This window comes from Cervus canadensis, chromosome 13 (assembly GCF_019320065.1).
Source record: "Cervus canadensis isolate Bull #8, Minnesota chromosome 13, ASM1932006v1, whole genome shotgun sequence".
NCBI lineage: Eukaryota > Metazoa > Chordata > Mammalia > Artiodactyla > Cervidae > Cervus > Cervus canadensis.
Window position 1 is genome coordinate 74,649,971 of NC_057398.1, and position 16,414 is coordinate 74,666,384.

The 16,414-nt window shown below is 51.8% G+C and overlaps 1 protein-coding gene across 5 annotated transcripts in view; it reads left to right on the forward strand.

The window, feature by feature from the left end:
• The window catches only part of PLEKHA6 (pleckstrin homology domain containing A6), a 133,459-nt gene that overhangs the window by 30,936 nt on the left and 86,109 nt on the right, over positions 1-16,414 (forward strand). Inside the window, exon 1 of one of the 5 annotated variants that reach the window (XM_043485013.1) lies at positions 7,042-7,084. The exons of the other annotated variants lie outside the window; for them this stretch is intronic. The gene's annotated coding sequence lies outside the window, so the exon portion shown is untranslated. Of the gene's footprint in view, positions 1-7,041; positions 7,085-16,414 lie in introns of those variants that run through there. 5 annotated transcript variants of the gene reach the window in all.

Sequence of the window (16,414 nt, forward strand, 5' to 3'; positions counted from 1 at the left end):
CCTGCCCTCCTGCCCTTCTCTGGACAATAGAATCATTTTTGACTTCTCTGATGTTAGCTTCTTTCTGTGTTTCAGAGCTTGCTGCTTAAGAAAAGTAGCCAAAGGCCAGTGGAGGTCAGTTTCAGCATGATGGCTCCAGACAAGATGGCTCCCTGTCTGATTCCTCTCTTTGTTCTCTGATTCTGTGCCCCTGTGACTCAGAAGGTGACAGCCCCTCTGAGGCCTCCTCTTACAAACCTTTCCCTCCATGGGCTCCCATAGGCCAAAAGCCACCCCTGTGGCAGCCCCCAGGGACTTTGCTGGCAACACGTGGATGCAGGCACACTGCTCTGACTTGGCACTGGGGTGGGGTGTCAGAGCACCTCCTTGCCTAGCCTGGCTCATTTGGGACTAGATTGGCCTCAGCCCTGGGGCTCAGGATGTCCCTTTGAGCATCCCTTCCCTGTTTCTGGGGTATGAGTGTGTTCAATATCTGTGTCATCTTGCCCCATCCCCTTCCTCCCCATGGTTGCTGCTGGGTACCACTGCTGGGTACGGGGAGTGTCTCTGCAGTGGGCTTGGTAATTGGCGCTTCAGCTGGCTGATTGACTGTAATGCAGGCGAGCATTTATTTACCCCGGCAGCCGCCTCTCAGACAGCCGTTAATTGCAGGCACAAGAGAGACAATAATTATGGGATAATGGGTGGCTTTTGTGGGAGGCCTTCTTCTTGCACTGTGTCAGCAAACATGGAGGGTTTGTTTCCTAACATTCAGCTCCCCTGCTGAGGAGATGCCGCAGCCCCTTCCCACTCCCCCAGTTCCTGTCATCCATCCCCCCACCCCCCAGGGTTTTACCCACATCCCCTGGGTGACATCTTCCAAAATATCATCTGCGAATTCCCATGCAGTCATGACCCTATTTTTAGGATTTGTAAGGTTGAACTGATGCCTTTTAGAAAGTAGTAGTTAATTAACTCTTCCTAAAACAAGGGTGAGTAAATACTGAACTACGTGCTTTATTCCATGGGCCCTTCTGATCTTTGTTAATATTTTTACATAGTTACAATTAGTGTTCAGCTCTTGTCCTATGCCCTGCATTTTTTTGCTTAATGTTATTTTATCCGAACACTTCCAGGTATGATGATGGTCCATAATTTTTTCATTTTAGATAACTATCAATAATTCTGTCATGTATTGCTTTTCTCTTATTACTGGGAATCTGGGTTGTTTCCAGTTTATTGCTGTTATGAATAGCTCTGCTATTCATTTGTATGTTACTGATTTTTTTTTCTCCCGGTTATTTCCCAGTGGGTAAATTGAATTATGAGTTATACTGATCTGGCATCATGTTGGGAAAAGTTGAGGGGAGAGGGGAGCTGGAGGCTACTGGAGAGTTTAACTTGTTCCCTCACTTCCCTCTCCCAATATTGTCTTCTCACCTCTCTTCCCATCCATTTCTAGAAAGATTCTTGCTCCAAATCCCCTAGTCACAGCCCAGGCTAGAGAAGACAAGACTTGGTACTCTGACAAGAATTGCTGCAGGGTAGATCATCTCCAAAACGCAGTGGCTCAGTGCATCAGCTTCCCTGGGTTTCCTGGGCTCAGCTAGCTGCTTACTTGGGCTTTCTTATGGTCATCTGAAGGCTGCACCGAGCCAGACAGCCGAGGTGACGCCACACATGAGTGTCCTCTGGGAGCTCGGCGGGAGCCGGCCACTGAAGCACCTGCACGTGGCCTCTCCACGTGGCCTGGCCTCCCTCGGTGTCACAGTTGGTTCCCAGAGGGAGTGTCTCCAGACAGTATTTCAGGAGACCCAAGCAGAAACTTTAGGGCTCCTTACGCTGTAACCTCAGATGTCATACAGCATCACTTCTGTTACATTCCGTTGGTCAAACCAAATCTTGGTTCCCCCCGATGCAAGGGGAGGGGAGCAGACTCTGTCCCCCAATTTGCAGCCATCTCTGATGTCTGTTCTTAAAGATGGAAAGCGTGTATAGATTCCTGCTAGCTTCTGCCTTCAGAGAGGCCATGTGAGAGATGGACCCCCTTGGCTTCTGCTCTGAATCCTGCCTCTTTTCAGTCTTAGGAGCCGTGTGATCTCCCCTCAGAGCCTCCCCGGGGGCCCTAAAGCCATCAGATCTCTCTTCCTGGTCCCGCCTCTCTTCCCTTTCTTAACTCTGTCTGTATCTTCGTCTGCCCTTGTCTCACACGTTTCTTATCACACATCATAGCATTTAGTTATTTATGGGCTTGGCTTGTTAGGTTGTAAACTCCTGCTCAAAGGCAGGGACTCTGTCCCTTTTTTCTTGTTAACCTCCACACCCTACTCTAAATGCCTGGAATGAAAAAAGAGCTTCCAAAATTCCATCCCCCCCCCCCCCCCCACTTCAGACACTGGACACTCCACTGTGTGTTGAATGAATGAGTAAGTTATCTTAATGGGAGGGTGGTGGGGGAAGAGGAGAAAGATCTATTGAACACTTGCTCTATGGAGCTTTATATAAACTATGTTATTTAATTTTTTAAAAACCTGGAAAGTATGTAGTGATATCTCTGTTTTACAAATGGTAAAGCTGAGGTTCAGAAACGTTAAATAATATGTGTAGGTGACAGTCATAGGGTCATCGAGTCAGAAAATCGTAGAGCCTAGGTCTTTGGGAACTTGGGGTAAATCTTCTCTCCTGTACACTTAACTTCTTAGAATCTTATTTATCTATAAAATGGGGAGGATAGCTCTTACCTCATAGGGTTGTTTTGGATGAAATAGACGTGCCACACATCCGGTGTTTGTTATAGAGTTGGCATTCACTCCATGTTGCCTATTGGGACCTGACTTCTTGTTTGCGAGGGCTTGACAGGGACTCTGTGCGCTGGGGACGCCCTGTGGCTCGCGGAGCAGTTGACGGCTCTGCCTTGCTGACGTCTTTGGGTGCCTGCGCTGTTCACCCGCACGTACATGACTGCTCTGGAACACGCTTCCCGATGACTCCTCCCCTCGCCCTGAAGCACTTGGGAGCCATTCCCCCGGACTTTGTCCCGGTGTGCACCCTCCCACCTTCTTTGTAAACACAGCTTCCCCTAGAGCACCGAGCCTGCAGATCCCCCACCGTAACTGCTTTTGTTTGGTCTTTGAAAATTAATTCCAACAAGAGCTCATTCGTTTTCTTTCTTTCTCTTCATCCGCATGCTCACATGTTCTCTTTGCCTCTCTACCCCAGTTCCAGTTTTTGGTCCCTCTCTGTCTCGTCACATACGCCGTTCCGGATGGTTACACAGTGGCGGTGTTTCACAGGGTGAATTATGAGATGAACGTGAAAGGAGATTGCAGTACAGTGAAGGGGGTCCTTGGTGGAGCTGGGGACAGGGGTAATTTATGTCTTTCCTTCCCTGATGCCCTTCCCTCTTACTGCTTTGGCGCTGGCCTCAGCCTTCTCTGGCTGGAGATCCTGCCTGGGAAGAGGGGAGCTGGCTCGTCCAGGCGTCCGCTGGTCTGGTCTGCTCTTCTGTCGCTTGATTCCCAGCTCAGCTTCATCTCCCACTCCCCTGCCTGGCCACTGATATGTAGCACTGAGTTGCCAGAATCACAGATGGCAGAAGTTGGATTATTTTTTCTTAACTCTTTTCATCCCCTTCTCTCCAGAGGTTCCAACTGAAATGGCTGGAAGTCCAGAGAGAAGGGAGTTACTTAAAATTCTTTCCTCCCTGCCTCAGGTTCTTCTTCCCTCCCAATGCTGGGTATTTGGTGGGGCCACAGGGCTCAGGGGAAATGGAAGCCCTGCTAGCAAACCGCCCGCAGGAGCTGCAGAGGAGACCTCTCCAGACCGACCCTGCTTTCTTTATCACTCCGGTCCAGCACTTGCAGGAGGCTCATCCCGGCAGTTGCTAGCTTCTGTGATTCTGTGTAGTGCCATCAACTACTCCCCTATCCATGAAGGCTTCCTAAACAGTCCGATAGTTTAAAGACCGGTCTTTATAGGTCTGTAGTATAAAGACTGCATCATGGATGGGGGAGATTGGTTGGTGATGGGGCTTTCTGATGATGAACTGAGAGTTATTTCAGGGGCTTAGGGGGTGAGGTTGGAAATCCAAGTCTTAGGATAAATCTGAATTGGTGAGTGGAGGCGGGAAGGTCAGGGTTATGGCTAGAGTTGGGGCATGTGGGCCCCGACTGGGAGATGAGGTTCAGGAGCCCTTGGAAGGCGCCTCTGATACTAGAGAAGTTTTCCCTGGACACCCTCACATGTAGGAGATTTTGCCCTGTGCTCTGGTTCTAGTCATTTGTTAGAACAGGAGGACACGGGAAAGGTGAGCTCTCAGGGGAGGGCTGAGTGCCCCTGGAACAGCTTAGAGGCCCCTCTTACAGGGACCCGGCAGGGTTGTTCCCTGGCCATGAGAGGAACTGCGGTGAGGTGACAGGGCTGGGGCAGAGCAGTGGCGGGGCTGGGAGACTGAGGAGATGTGTGCACGCGTGCAGGCTGCCGTCAGGAGCCTCGCCTGGCCCTTCTGTGCCCCTTCCCGCCCACACAGGGAAGGGGAAGGCGGGGCGCGACCCGTCTCCTTGCCTGCCAGCCTTCTTCCAAGGTCACCTTTGTCTCTGCTCGTCAACACTGGCACCATCTTTCTGGCACCACCAGCCCTAGAGCTGAGGGTGCCCAGTGTTTCCTGAGTGTCTTCTTGCCTTAGTCTTGTTGCTCTGCCCACTGCCGCCTCCAAGATGCATTTGAGATCCAGAATCCTGAAACACAGCCGCCCCTCTACTTTCTCCCCCAAGAGGGGCCTTCTCTGGAGCCTTTCTCCAGTGGGGAAGGCAGGGAGGAGCTTGGTCCAAGGGGCCCAGCCTGGGTGTCTATACATTGAGTAAAGTTGTCTGCAGAGTTGGGCTGAGGCCAAGCTAAACATCCCCCCTACCCCGACCGCCCCCCAACACACGCCAGCTGCCCCAGCCATCCTGCTGTCCCAGCCTGGCTGGGAAGGGGGTGGGGGTTGGGGGGGTGGGTCTGTTGGTTAACCCTTGGGAGGCCAAGGGGATGAAAGAGTCCCTTGGGAGGAAAGCGTCTCTTTTTCCAGGTGGTCTCATCAGACCAAATCTAGCATGGCAGGCCCAGAGCCTTCATCCAACGGTGACTTTATAGGAAGTGCAAACATATTTTATGAATAATTAGAAAAGTTTGGAGGCTCGGGGTCTTTTATCGACTCTTTCTTTTAGCTCAGAGATTTAAGATTTTGTTGAACAGGATGTACAGGGGACTTCCCTTCCAACTCACCTTATTGCCTCCCCTACTTGGCTTCTCTCTCTGAGATGGGGGAGCTATGCTCTCTGTCTTACTCCCCTGCCTAGATGCATGATTGCCTCATGGGACCTTTTTCTGGCACCTGGGCTGAAGCATGTCTGATCCATACTGACTGCTCCACCCCGTCCGAGGCCTGCTTCCACGGAAGGTTCTGGAGACAGGGGATTCTCATTTTCCTCTGCGTGGGCCACAGTCAGTATCCTATTACTCTTGCCCATTTGTATTCAGAACCTCGGGAGAAATGGTCCAAGGCTGGACCTCTCAGAACTCACAACCTTGGAGGGACTTTGTAATTTTGAATAAGCTGAGTAAGAATTTGTTGTCGATCAGGAGCAAGATGAATGGACCTTTCTTAAATTTTTAAGGGAATTTATTGCCAGCGAAACCCAGAACTTGCCTGATCTGCCTTTATCCCCTGAGGCCCCTGAACTTGCCTGATCTGGATTTTTAGGTTGCTAATGTTGGCTGAGGTAGCCCGTCACGGGAGCTCTCCCCAGAGAGGCTGTAGCCGAGGACCGGGGGGCCCGTCCACAGAGCAGGACCTGGCCTCTGTGTTTAGTGTCTGTCCTTCCCCTGAGGGCCAGGCCCTGGACTGCCTGTGGGGAAGAAATGGACTCTGAGCGGAAGAGGTGGGTTTCCTGTCCTGCCTTTGGCAGCCCGGTAAGATGTGCATCTTCGGATCGCTCACTGTCCCCTCTGAGCCCCAACTGTTTAATCAGTGGCGCTCTAGGGCTGATCATGTAAGGCTTCCTCCTTTGGGTTCTGTGAAGCTGCAACTGGGGAGCAGTCCACGTGTATAAAAAGCAATGTGCCGATGTCAGAGGTTATTATTTACAGTATTATTCTTAGGAGAGGCAGAAAACTTTGGAGCCCCAGTTGCTCATGGAAATCCTTGCAGCCCACAGCTTCCACCCTTGGGGTATGAACTGCCTGCTCTTCCAGGCCACCCTGCTTTCAGTGCTGAAGCCTGATGGCTAGAGAAACCCCAGATCACGCTCCCGTGGGCCATCCCTTGCTTGCCTTCCTTCTTGACCTGTGTCTGCATTTTCCCTCTGATGGGGCTTGTGGCGGGGGGGGGAGGGGCGTGTGGGGAGGGGGTGCTCTGCTCCCCTGCGCAGGGTGCTGGGACCCAGCCTCAGTACTCTCTGGCTTGGTGCGTTGTTTGCTTTATGCTTTCTTGGGACGGCATTACAGAGCCTGACAGAAACCTGCCTCCTCCTTCCTAGGTGTGGCCAGAACGTTGTTTATGGTAGTGATACCTAGCATTTATAGAGCGTCACTTCCTCTTTGCACCCTCAGCTCTTGTCCTTCTGTGCACGCTCCCATCTCTCTGCAGGTGCAGACTGAGCCCCAGGGTCATATAACTTGATAATGAAGACTTGGAGCTGTTCAGGAACTTGCCTTAGGTCTCAGCCAGCAAGTGGCAGAGCCAGGATTTGAGCTTCAGAGTCGGCACTCCCTCTGGGGTTACTTGTGAGGGCCCTTGACGCTCAGTGGGAGACTCATGGTCCACTTCTTCAGGGCCTGAGGGGTGGCTCCAAGGTAACTTTGGGTCTTGTGGCCGCTGAAGGTCAGTGAGCATGAGAGGTGTGCGGCGGTCAGCTTGTGACCGCCCAGCGTGGGCATGAATATGGAGCAGGCACCTTGGAGGAGCCCTCGGTTAACCCCGTGTCCCTTTGAGCGGTGTGCCCCGAAAGGGCGGGCTCCGGCAGGCTGCCTGGATCAGCCCCTCGGCCCGGGGTGGAGCCTGCCCCGGCTCTCCCCGCTCAGGAGGCAGGTGGATCATCCTTCTCTCTGGAGCAGCTGCCGGGAGGTAGGCGAGGGCTGAGGGGCCAGGTTCGTCGGAGCCGGCGCCTGCAGGCCCGTGTGGGCCAGCGAGGCAGGGCCCTGTCTGAGCACATGGCTGGGCACGTCCGCTCGGCTGAGGCTGGGCCTGCGGGGTGGCTGGGCTGGTGACTGAGCCCCGGTTCTGGATGTGGGCCCCTGGGCCCGGCCCGGCCCCACCCTGTCTCTCTGGCCTCCCTCCTTATCGCTGTGTCCTCCCTCCTTTGCTCTCTTCTCTTCTCTCCCTTTGATTCAGTTACTTCCTCAGCAGCTCTGAGCTCTGGAATGGCCCAGGTCCGGTTCTCACCACTCCTCGTCCTCCCTTTTGGACGCGTCCGCAGACACCCCAGACTGGCTCGCCCTTCCCTCCTGACTTCTCTGCGCCCTCTCCCCAGCCTTGCCTCCCCTCCTGGGAGCTCTGTGAGCCGTAGCTCCAGGAAGCACCAGGGGAGGACCCGCCTGGGCGGTGCCAGCTGTTTGCCCAGGGTGAGGTTGGCCTCAGCCTGGGGCCCCGGGCTGGGCTGGGGGGCCCTGGGGCTCCGGGGTGGCCCATGCTCCCCGCTTCTCCCTCCACCTTCCTCCTCTGCTTCCTCCCAGTGGAGGCGGAAAGGCAGTCACTGTGGGTGCTGCTTTGCGGGAATGCCAGCTCTTCTTCGGGGCAGTGAGAGGCTAAATTCAGGATGGGGCTGGGAGAGCGATTCGTCTTCGGCTCTGAGCTCGGATGGCCTGAGGGAAGGCTGGAGTGTGGCGTCCCACCTCCAGAGCTGCGCTACGGCTCTGTTGCTGTCTCGGGGCACGGCCTTGGGAGAGTTGCTTTCTCTTCCCAGTCCTGGCTCTGCCTCTGTCAGAGGCCGGAGGGGATCTGCTGCAGAAAGGGCTGAGTCCTGCAGTGGTAGCACTGGGAAGGGAGAAGCAGTCTGCGGGTCCTCTCCGTCATTCTCAAGGGGGAACAGAGGCCAGAGCCGGTGCCCTGGCCAATTTGGAGGAGTTTATTATTGCGCTGGGCTTCCCTGGTGGCTCAGACGGTAAAGGATTCACCTGCAATGCAGGAGACCTGGGTTCGGTCCCTGGGTCAGGAAGACCCCCTGGAGAAGGGAAAGGGCTACCCACTCCAGTACTCTTGCCTGGAGAATTCCATGGACAGAGGGGCCTGGTGGGCTACAGTCCATGGATTGCAAAGAGTCAGACACGACTGAGCAACTAACACGCACACATTATTGCACTACCACAGTGATGATCATGGAGAGTCTGATTTTCACTTAAAAACACTTTTTTATCGTAGAAAGCTGCAGACATACACTGAAGTAGAGAGAATAGTGTAATAGCCCTGATAGACTCAGAGGTTTTAAGTCCTCTCATGGCCCAGGTTGTCTTAGGTACACTCCCAGGCCTTTCTACCCTCTGATTATTTGGAAGTGAATTCTAGACAGCTTATCACTTCATCTCTAAAGATAGAAACTCTGAAAAAAAATCATTGTCACACTTAAACAAAATGAATACTTCCTTAATATAATCAAATATCCAGCTGGTATTCTTATTTCCCTGCTTATCAGAAATTTATTTCCTAGTTTTTTAAAAATTTGGCTCCAGATAAGCCCATGCATTGTGGTTGGTTGCTATAGCCAAGAGTCACTCTTCACCACAGGTATTGTTTTTCTTTCTCTTGCAATGTTTTGCTGAAGAAACTGGGTCATTTGTCTTACAGAGTTCTTCACTTTCTGGATTTGGCTGACTGCATCCTCATCACGTCATGTAACATGTTCCACTGTCCCTGGAGCCTGGTGGGCCACAGTCCTTAGGTTTGCAAAGAGTCGGACACGACTGAAGCGACTTAGAACACATGTACGCGCTGTCCCTGTATTTCCTTAAGATTTAGGGCTTGGTCAAACTCAGGTTCCTTTAATTTATTCATTAGAGGGTCAAGAATCTCTTGGTTGTGGTGTGTACATCTATCAGGAGACACACAATGTTTGGTTGTCTTCCCTTTTGTGTTATTAGCCTCCTTGATGATCATTGCCTAGATCCATCCATTCATTACAGGCTAATGGCCTATAAATGACTGTAATTAGACGTTGCTTCTTTCATCCCACAGTAAGTGATCTCTTGCTTTGGAAAGAAGCCTCCTTCTCTGGGAGGTGTTGCTGTGGAGGCTGACCCCACATGGCAACAGGGTGGCCCCCTCCCATCCATTCTGGTGTCTCTGTGGATGGTAAGACAGGTGTCTTACAAATGCTGGGTTGGGAGTCTTAGTAAGAGTCTTTTACACCTCTACAGTGTTCAGTCAAATTTCAAGTCTTTGTGTTGATGGAGGGCATCAAAGCCCAGGATACTCGAAATAACTTTTCCAGTTACCTCTGAAATACAGTTCATCTTGAATCAGATTAATGCTCAGACACAAACCTTCACTATCTCCTGTATCTACCAGCCTGGCTCATAGTACTATGCTTGACCCTGATAATAGCTTTATATTTGTACAGTAGTTTGTAGTTTGCAAAGTGCATGCACTCACATGCACGGATGCACACACACACATGCATGAGAGGTTAAGAGTGAAGTGTTCAGATCGGCTTGCTTGAGTGTGGATTTTGATCCAACTTTCTAGCCTCGAGCAAGTGAGCCAGCTTTTCTGTGAATCAGTGTCTCCACCTACCTTACAGGGATATGAAATGAAATAATATAAACAAAGGGCTTAGCCCATGCCTGACACGTAGTAGGTGCTCAGTAAATGTTGGCTGTTGGAATGAGCAAGCCAGTGTCTAGCTGTGAGTTCTGCAGACCCTACAAGGACAGAGCCGCGGCAGACAGTTAAAAGCTAACTGTATGTCACAGATGCAGGATTGTAGGCTATCTGTTCCAGGAGCCAGCCATAAGGAGGTCAAGCAGCATTTGCTAGCAATTTCATTTCGTTCCGGCTTAGCCAGAGTCATCGGAACGCAGCCTGGGGCTTCGGCTCAAATTTTAAGGATGATGAGGTTGTATCCAGAGAAGCCAGGGAACTCGCTCTCAGAAACAGCAAGACAGAAGATGTGCATAAAATGGGAAAAGCAGTCTGGCCTCCCTGGCTCCGTGATGCCTGCTCTGTCCCTTCCTTAGGAATGGGGGCAAGCGGGAGGGAGTGGGAGGCCACAGGAGTTGGCTGAGACTCGCTGTTGTATTTTTCCCTTTTGGAGGCCTGTGTTTCTTACCCTTGAGGAGGCCCCGGGAGGCCGTGGGCCTAGTGAGCCAGGTGGACACTCCTCCTGCCCGGGAGCTTGCAGTCCCCTGGGGCCTGGCACAGCTGCTTGCCCATCTGCCCATGCAGATCAGAGATCGAAGTCTGCAGCTAGGCAGTGACACGCAGCAACCGCCTGGGCAGAGGTGGAAGCCTACCACCAAGGTGCCGGTCGGGCACGGGACTCGGCGTGCTCCTCGGCCTCAGTGGGCCAGGGACGCCGGGCGGAGCAGGGCTCTGCAGTGGGGCTCAGGGAGAGAGGAGAGGAGCAGGCACCAAACTTTTGTGCTCTGTGTGAGCGCTGATCGCTGGCTGGCTCCTCCAACTCTCAAGTGCTGAGCTGTGTAGACAACAGGACGCCGTTTGTGGGCCTTATGAGAGACACAGAAAGGGCTGAGAGGAGCAGGGAGTGTGCCCTCAACGGGAAGGACAGGTAGGAAGGCCGGGCAAGCAGTGAGCGTTGCACTGCCTTCTCAGGCATCAAGAAAGGAAGACTGGTACTGAATGAACAAAATAAATGGTTGCATTTCTGTTTGCTGGCGCCGGCCTGTTGTATCCTTGAGCTACTTCTTTTGCTGGGAGCTCAGCCTTGTGACTGAAACATGTGAGCAGACAGAGGCAAAGTTTCCATCCCAGGCAGAGGAGAAAGTGGGAGGGGAGAGACTAGGGTGAGGCAGAAACCCAAGTAACCGTTTTGTCCGTAACTCCAGACTACAGAGGCTACTGTCTGGAGCTGGCTTCTGCCTGGGCCTATTCTAAGCAGAGGACCCCAGGGTTTGGGCAGTGAGCAGAGTTCAAGGGCACAGAGCCATGAACATTTAGATGATACAGCCGAAGTGAGGCTGGATTAAACTTCCTCCCAGAGTGCTAATGCCTAGCTCCGTGCTGACGCACCGAAAGCGCTCGTGAAATGCAAACTGAGTGGATGGCTGGATGGATGGGTGGCTGGATGGCTGGATGGCTGGATGGATGAACCAGTCAAGGAGAAAGAAACGGGGTGTGACTACATTTCTCCTTAAATTCTTTAAAAATTCTTTAGCTTGATCCTTGGGGTTTGGACTTGGGTCTCAAAATGGTTGTCTGTTAAGAATGTGTTGTAAGTTGAGGTAGAGCTTGATTACCTATCCCACAGAGCTCTGCTTCATGAATTAAGCAGGATTTGGGGCTTCTCTTCTTTGCCTTTTATCTCCCCATCTCTGCGTGCTCACTTGGGTGACCAGAGGCGGGCAGTCATACTTAGAAGCTTAGAGTGAGAGCTGGGAAAGTCTCAGCATCCTGAGTCCTGCACCCTGGGTTCTGAGTCTGCGTCTCAGTGTCATTTCTTGCCCTGTGCTTCGCACGGAGTGGGTGCTATAGGGCATTTGCTGAGTTAAGAAATGACTAAGCCGGCAGAGGCGGGAGGGAGACGCTTTCTCCATCCTAACTTCTTTGCGCCTGTTCCTTCTTCCAGGCCTTAGAATGGGGCGGACTCCTTTAAGGGACAGAGGAGCTGAGTATCCAGTCATGCACTCTGGTCTCCATGAACTCAGGGGCCCAGTTTGAGCAGGGCCCTGTTTCAGCTGGCAGAAGGGGTAGGGAACTGGAGCCTGCTCTCAGCCGTAGAGAAAGGTGGCCACAGCAGGACTGGACATGTTGAGTGCTCAGCAGCCTGCCCTACAAACCAGCTTAGGGAAAATAAAATGGATTCAAGCCAGGGGAAGCTCAGTCCGTGGCACTGGACTCTTTAGGGAGGACGCTGGGCAGGGTGAAGAATGGGGGTGGGCCTTGCCCCTTTTTGTGCTCTGTCCAGTCTAGAAGTTAGTAGCTGCTTGCTTGGCTGTACTTGGCACCGGCCGCCTGGAAGTGGCTGTTGTTACCTCTCCCCATGTCCATCTTTCAGTCCCTTGCCTGCTCTGAGCCCTGAGGTCTTGGTAGGATGCAGTCGCCTCTGGGGAAAGTCAGGGAGCAGAGTCCTGCCTTGTGGCCTCCTGCTGGGTGTGCTTGCAGGCTACTCTAAGAAATTTCCAAGAAGGAACTTTTTCAGGGCGCAGGATCCTAAGCAACTTCAGTCATTTTCTAGCAGATTTTCAAGCCGAGAAGGCAAACTTATCTAGGTGTTCTGGAGGAACTAAGGCCCAGCAAGGCCAGTTTGTGCCCAAAGGCTCACTGGGAGGCATCAGGGCACTTGACCTCCCAACCCTGGGACCTGACCTCTCAATATTTCTGAGCATCAGGATTCCGCATGGTGCTCCTGGGTTCTCTGCCAAGCCAGAGACTTCTTTAACATGTGAGCCCTTCATTAGGGTGGCCCATTTGTCCCGATTTGTCTCTGTTTTAGCACTGAGAGTCCAGCGTTCTGGGAACCCTTCACTGCTGGGCAAACTGGGACAGCTGGCCAAACTGGGACAGCTGGCCACCCATCCCTGGGGATTCTCTCTCTGTCAGCTCTCTAACCCTGGTCTGCTTTTCTCCATGTTGCTTAAATCACAGGAAACGTTTTCCCCCCACCATTCAGCTTCTGTGGGCTGACCCTAGACATCTAAAGTCCCAGATAACTGGGCAGAGATGTCAACTACCCAGGGTGCATGAGGCACTTCTTCCCTGTCTCTCAGGAGCTCTAATACAATCAGAATAGTTGCTCCTCTCTGCACTTGGAGCACCTGAAGCGCCGCCTGGAGATGGCTCCTGCCTGTCGGTCACCGAGAGCTCCAACCAGATCTCACGTTTCTGCATCACTTCTCCTCTGAGTAACTCCAAGCATCCTCTGGTCTCTGGTCTCCTGGACCCTAGCACGGTCCTATGCCAGAGGATGAAGACATGTACAGGTGACACACAGCCTCTTAATAACTAGAGGAGCTGAAGTCTAGGAATGGTTCAGTAAGCTTTTGGCCCAAGATCACACAGAAGCACTAAGATCAGAATCAACTTATAATTCAGCAACCTTTAGGCACAAATCTTCAGCATTTGTGATTTCTGGAATAGCCTCTCCTGCTTCAAATCATTTCTTCTGAATCTTGTCCCTCCCACTTAAGATTTTGTCAGAGAAAGCCGCCTCAGAGAAGATTATTTCCGCCTGCTCTTTCTTTGGCCCCTGTCCCTGTCTTGTTCGTGGTGAAGCTTTTCCTAAGTGGCCCTCCTCCTCGTCTGATGGAGGCCGAAAATAGTCAGAGCTGGAGTTGCCTAGCGCCGTCCTTCCCGTCCCCTCCCATAAAGGAGTTATTCACGGAGGCCCCTCTCTTTAGCCTATTTATAAATCTTTCCAGCATGTCTTTGTCCCAGTGACAAACACTACTCTACCCTCCTTAACGCTGCCCTCTACTTCAGCCTTGGTTGAGATGCTAGAAATTTCCTTCCTGGATACTCTGGTCTTCACCGTTCATAGCCCTGATTCTTACCAGGCCTGTTTTGCAATCAGAGTGGAGAGCTGCTCTTTGTGGGACAGGCCCATGGGTCACAGCTGGACTCCGGGGTGCAGACCCTGGAGAGGACGTGTGAAGTCCTTGTGCAGCTGACACACCCTCCCCGCCCCCGCCCTGGGCTGGATTTCTATTGCACTTCATTACAGCCCGGGTGACTCATGCAGAAACAGAAACTTGGGGCCCAGGGCAGAAGTGTGACTTCAGCCTTCACTCAGCACTCATCAGAACACTCATTCAGTGAGCTTGTAATGGGAATTGAGTGGTTATCATGGATGGCAGGAGCGTATGACCCGCACTTGGCTGATGTGGTCAAGAGCACAGCTCTGGGGTTGGCCTGACCAGGTTCCGACCAGGGCCTACCACTCTGGGTATTTCCCTCATTTTGTCTCATCTATACAAGGGAGATGGTAAGAGCCATCTCAAAAGATTGTTGTGAAGATGAAGTGAGTTGCATTTAGGATTATGCCTGACACAAAGTATGCACTCAAATAGCCATTATTATTAGCTGGCTCATACCCTCTGCCATTTGCCTGTCTAGCAAGTTGTTCATTCATTTGACAGATATGTACTGAGTGCCCATTATGTACCAGGAATACACAGATAAACTTCTTCAACTTTTCCAGTTACACAAGCATTTTCTAAGGCCCTCTATTTTTGCTTTAGTCTCTTTCTCCCTCAAGATCCATTGGCAGCAACAGAGTTTGAGAAGTGGGTCATCACTCAGGTCCCATCTTGATGACTCTGTTTGCATGTTGTGGGGCAGGGTTTCATGCATAGGTCACTTGCCTGGTGTCAAAGGACCTGAATACTGTTGATGACCTGGCTGCTAACCAGGTCATAGCAACCAGGTGACCCTGAACAGATCACTTAATCTTCCTGGGCCTCGGTGTCCCCCTCGTTCAAATACAATAATAATCTCTTTCAACCTGACCTTGTATGGGTGCTCTGTGGATAAAATGAGATAATGGATGCAAAAGCACCTTGAAAAAGTAAAAGTTCTTTGTTAATGACAGGTGTGAGGGTGACAAAGAGGAGACAGTTTTCAGAGAGCTCCCGACCTAAATGCCTCGTCCAGGGAAGGGCCTGGAGGGATTAACAGCAGTGCAAGCAGCTCCTTGAGAGCACTGAATGCCCAGTGCTCAGCAGAGTGCCCGGCACACAGGAGACACAGTAAACGCCTCTGTGGCACCTTTTTGAGGGGCCTAGTTGAGGGGCACAGAGTGGAGGGGCCTCAGTAAATGTTTGTCAAATGAATGACTGTAACAAATAGTTCCCTCCAACATAGCTGCAGGGAGGATATTAAGTTCTGAGGAAATACAAAGCAAAGGCAAGACTGGTGTTGGGCATGGTCTGTTAGGACCATGACAGAGCTAAAGTCACACAGTTTAGAGCCTTGAGTTATTAATAATACATCATTATTTCCTTCTTTAAAGAAAAGAGGCCTGGGTGCACGTAGGTGCTCATTTGTTCGAATATTTGAGCTGGACAGCATGAGACTAACATCAAGGGGTGGTCAGACTGACCTGAGGTCCTATCTAAGCTCTGCAGCCCACGTGTAGCCTTGAGCAGTTTTCTCAACCTGTCAGGACCATCCTGAAAGAGATGATTTAGATTTAGGATGGGAAGAAGGAGGAGAATTTGCATCAGTAAACTGATACTCCATGAGACTGGAAAGGCATTTGCAAAGTCCCCAGGGCCAGTTAGCTTGGTTTGAGTTGGTGGTGGTGGGGGTGGTCACAGGAGAAGTGAAAGGAGTGTTAGAGAGTAGTCCTTGAAGCCCAGGCAGAGGAGTCTGCTTGGGCAGTAGCTCCAACTGGATTTTGAGAGAGAATGCTGGATAGGGGATTGTGGAGGGGCACATTTGCGAAGCTGATCATGGCTGGTGGGGGAGCAGACTGCGGGTGGCCCGTTCTCTGCTGTTTCCCTGTTAGGAGAAGAACCTCAATGGTTGATGGCTCTGGATAATAGGGACAGTGGTTGAGGCTGCAGGGACCTGGGCCACCTGCCCAGCAGTGGCTGACGACACTTTGAAGGTGGTAAAAGCTGGATGGCGGCCCTCTACCCTGCAGTCCCACTGGCTTCCCCAGTCAGGGTGGGGAGCTGGCCTGGCTTATCGTCTTGGAAGCTTCTGTTGCAGTGGAAAGGATAGGAATATAGAATTACCAGTGGGCCACCTGGGTAGCTAGGACTGAAGTCATACAGTTTACAGCCTTGAGTTAATACATCATTATTTCCTCCTTTAAAAAAAGAAGTCTGGGCACACACAGGTGCTCATTGTTTGCATATTTAAACTGGGCAGCATGAGACTAAGGGCAAGGGGTGGTCAGACCGATCTGAGGGCCTCGCTAAGCTCTGCTGCCTGCTATGTGACCTTGAGCAGGTTTCTCATCCTCTCTGAGCATCACCTGACTCATCTACAAAGGCCATTGTCAGAGAGTTAATTTTAAAAAATTGTAGGATTTTTAAAAAATTGAGGATTAAAAAAACTTGTAGGGAGACCAGTGCCTACACAGTACGTAGTGAAGTTCTCAGAAGTGGTCATCGTCTACGCTCTCAGCTTCTCCTGCTAAAACAAAGTGGGGAGAGCAGCCCTGTGGAGCCCACGGGGCTGGTCCTGGTCGCTGCTTTTCCCGACTGGACACTGGCGACACCAGTCATGAGACCGCCTTTCCCTCCTCTGTATCCTGGTACCTCACAGGGCCTGGCACAG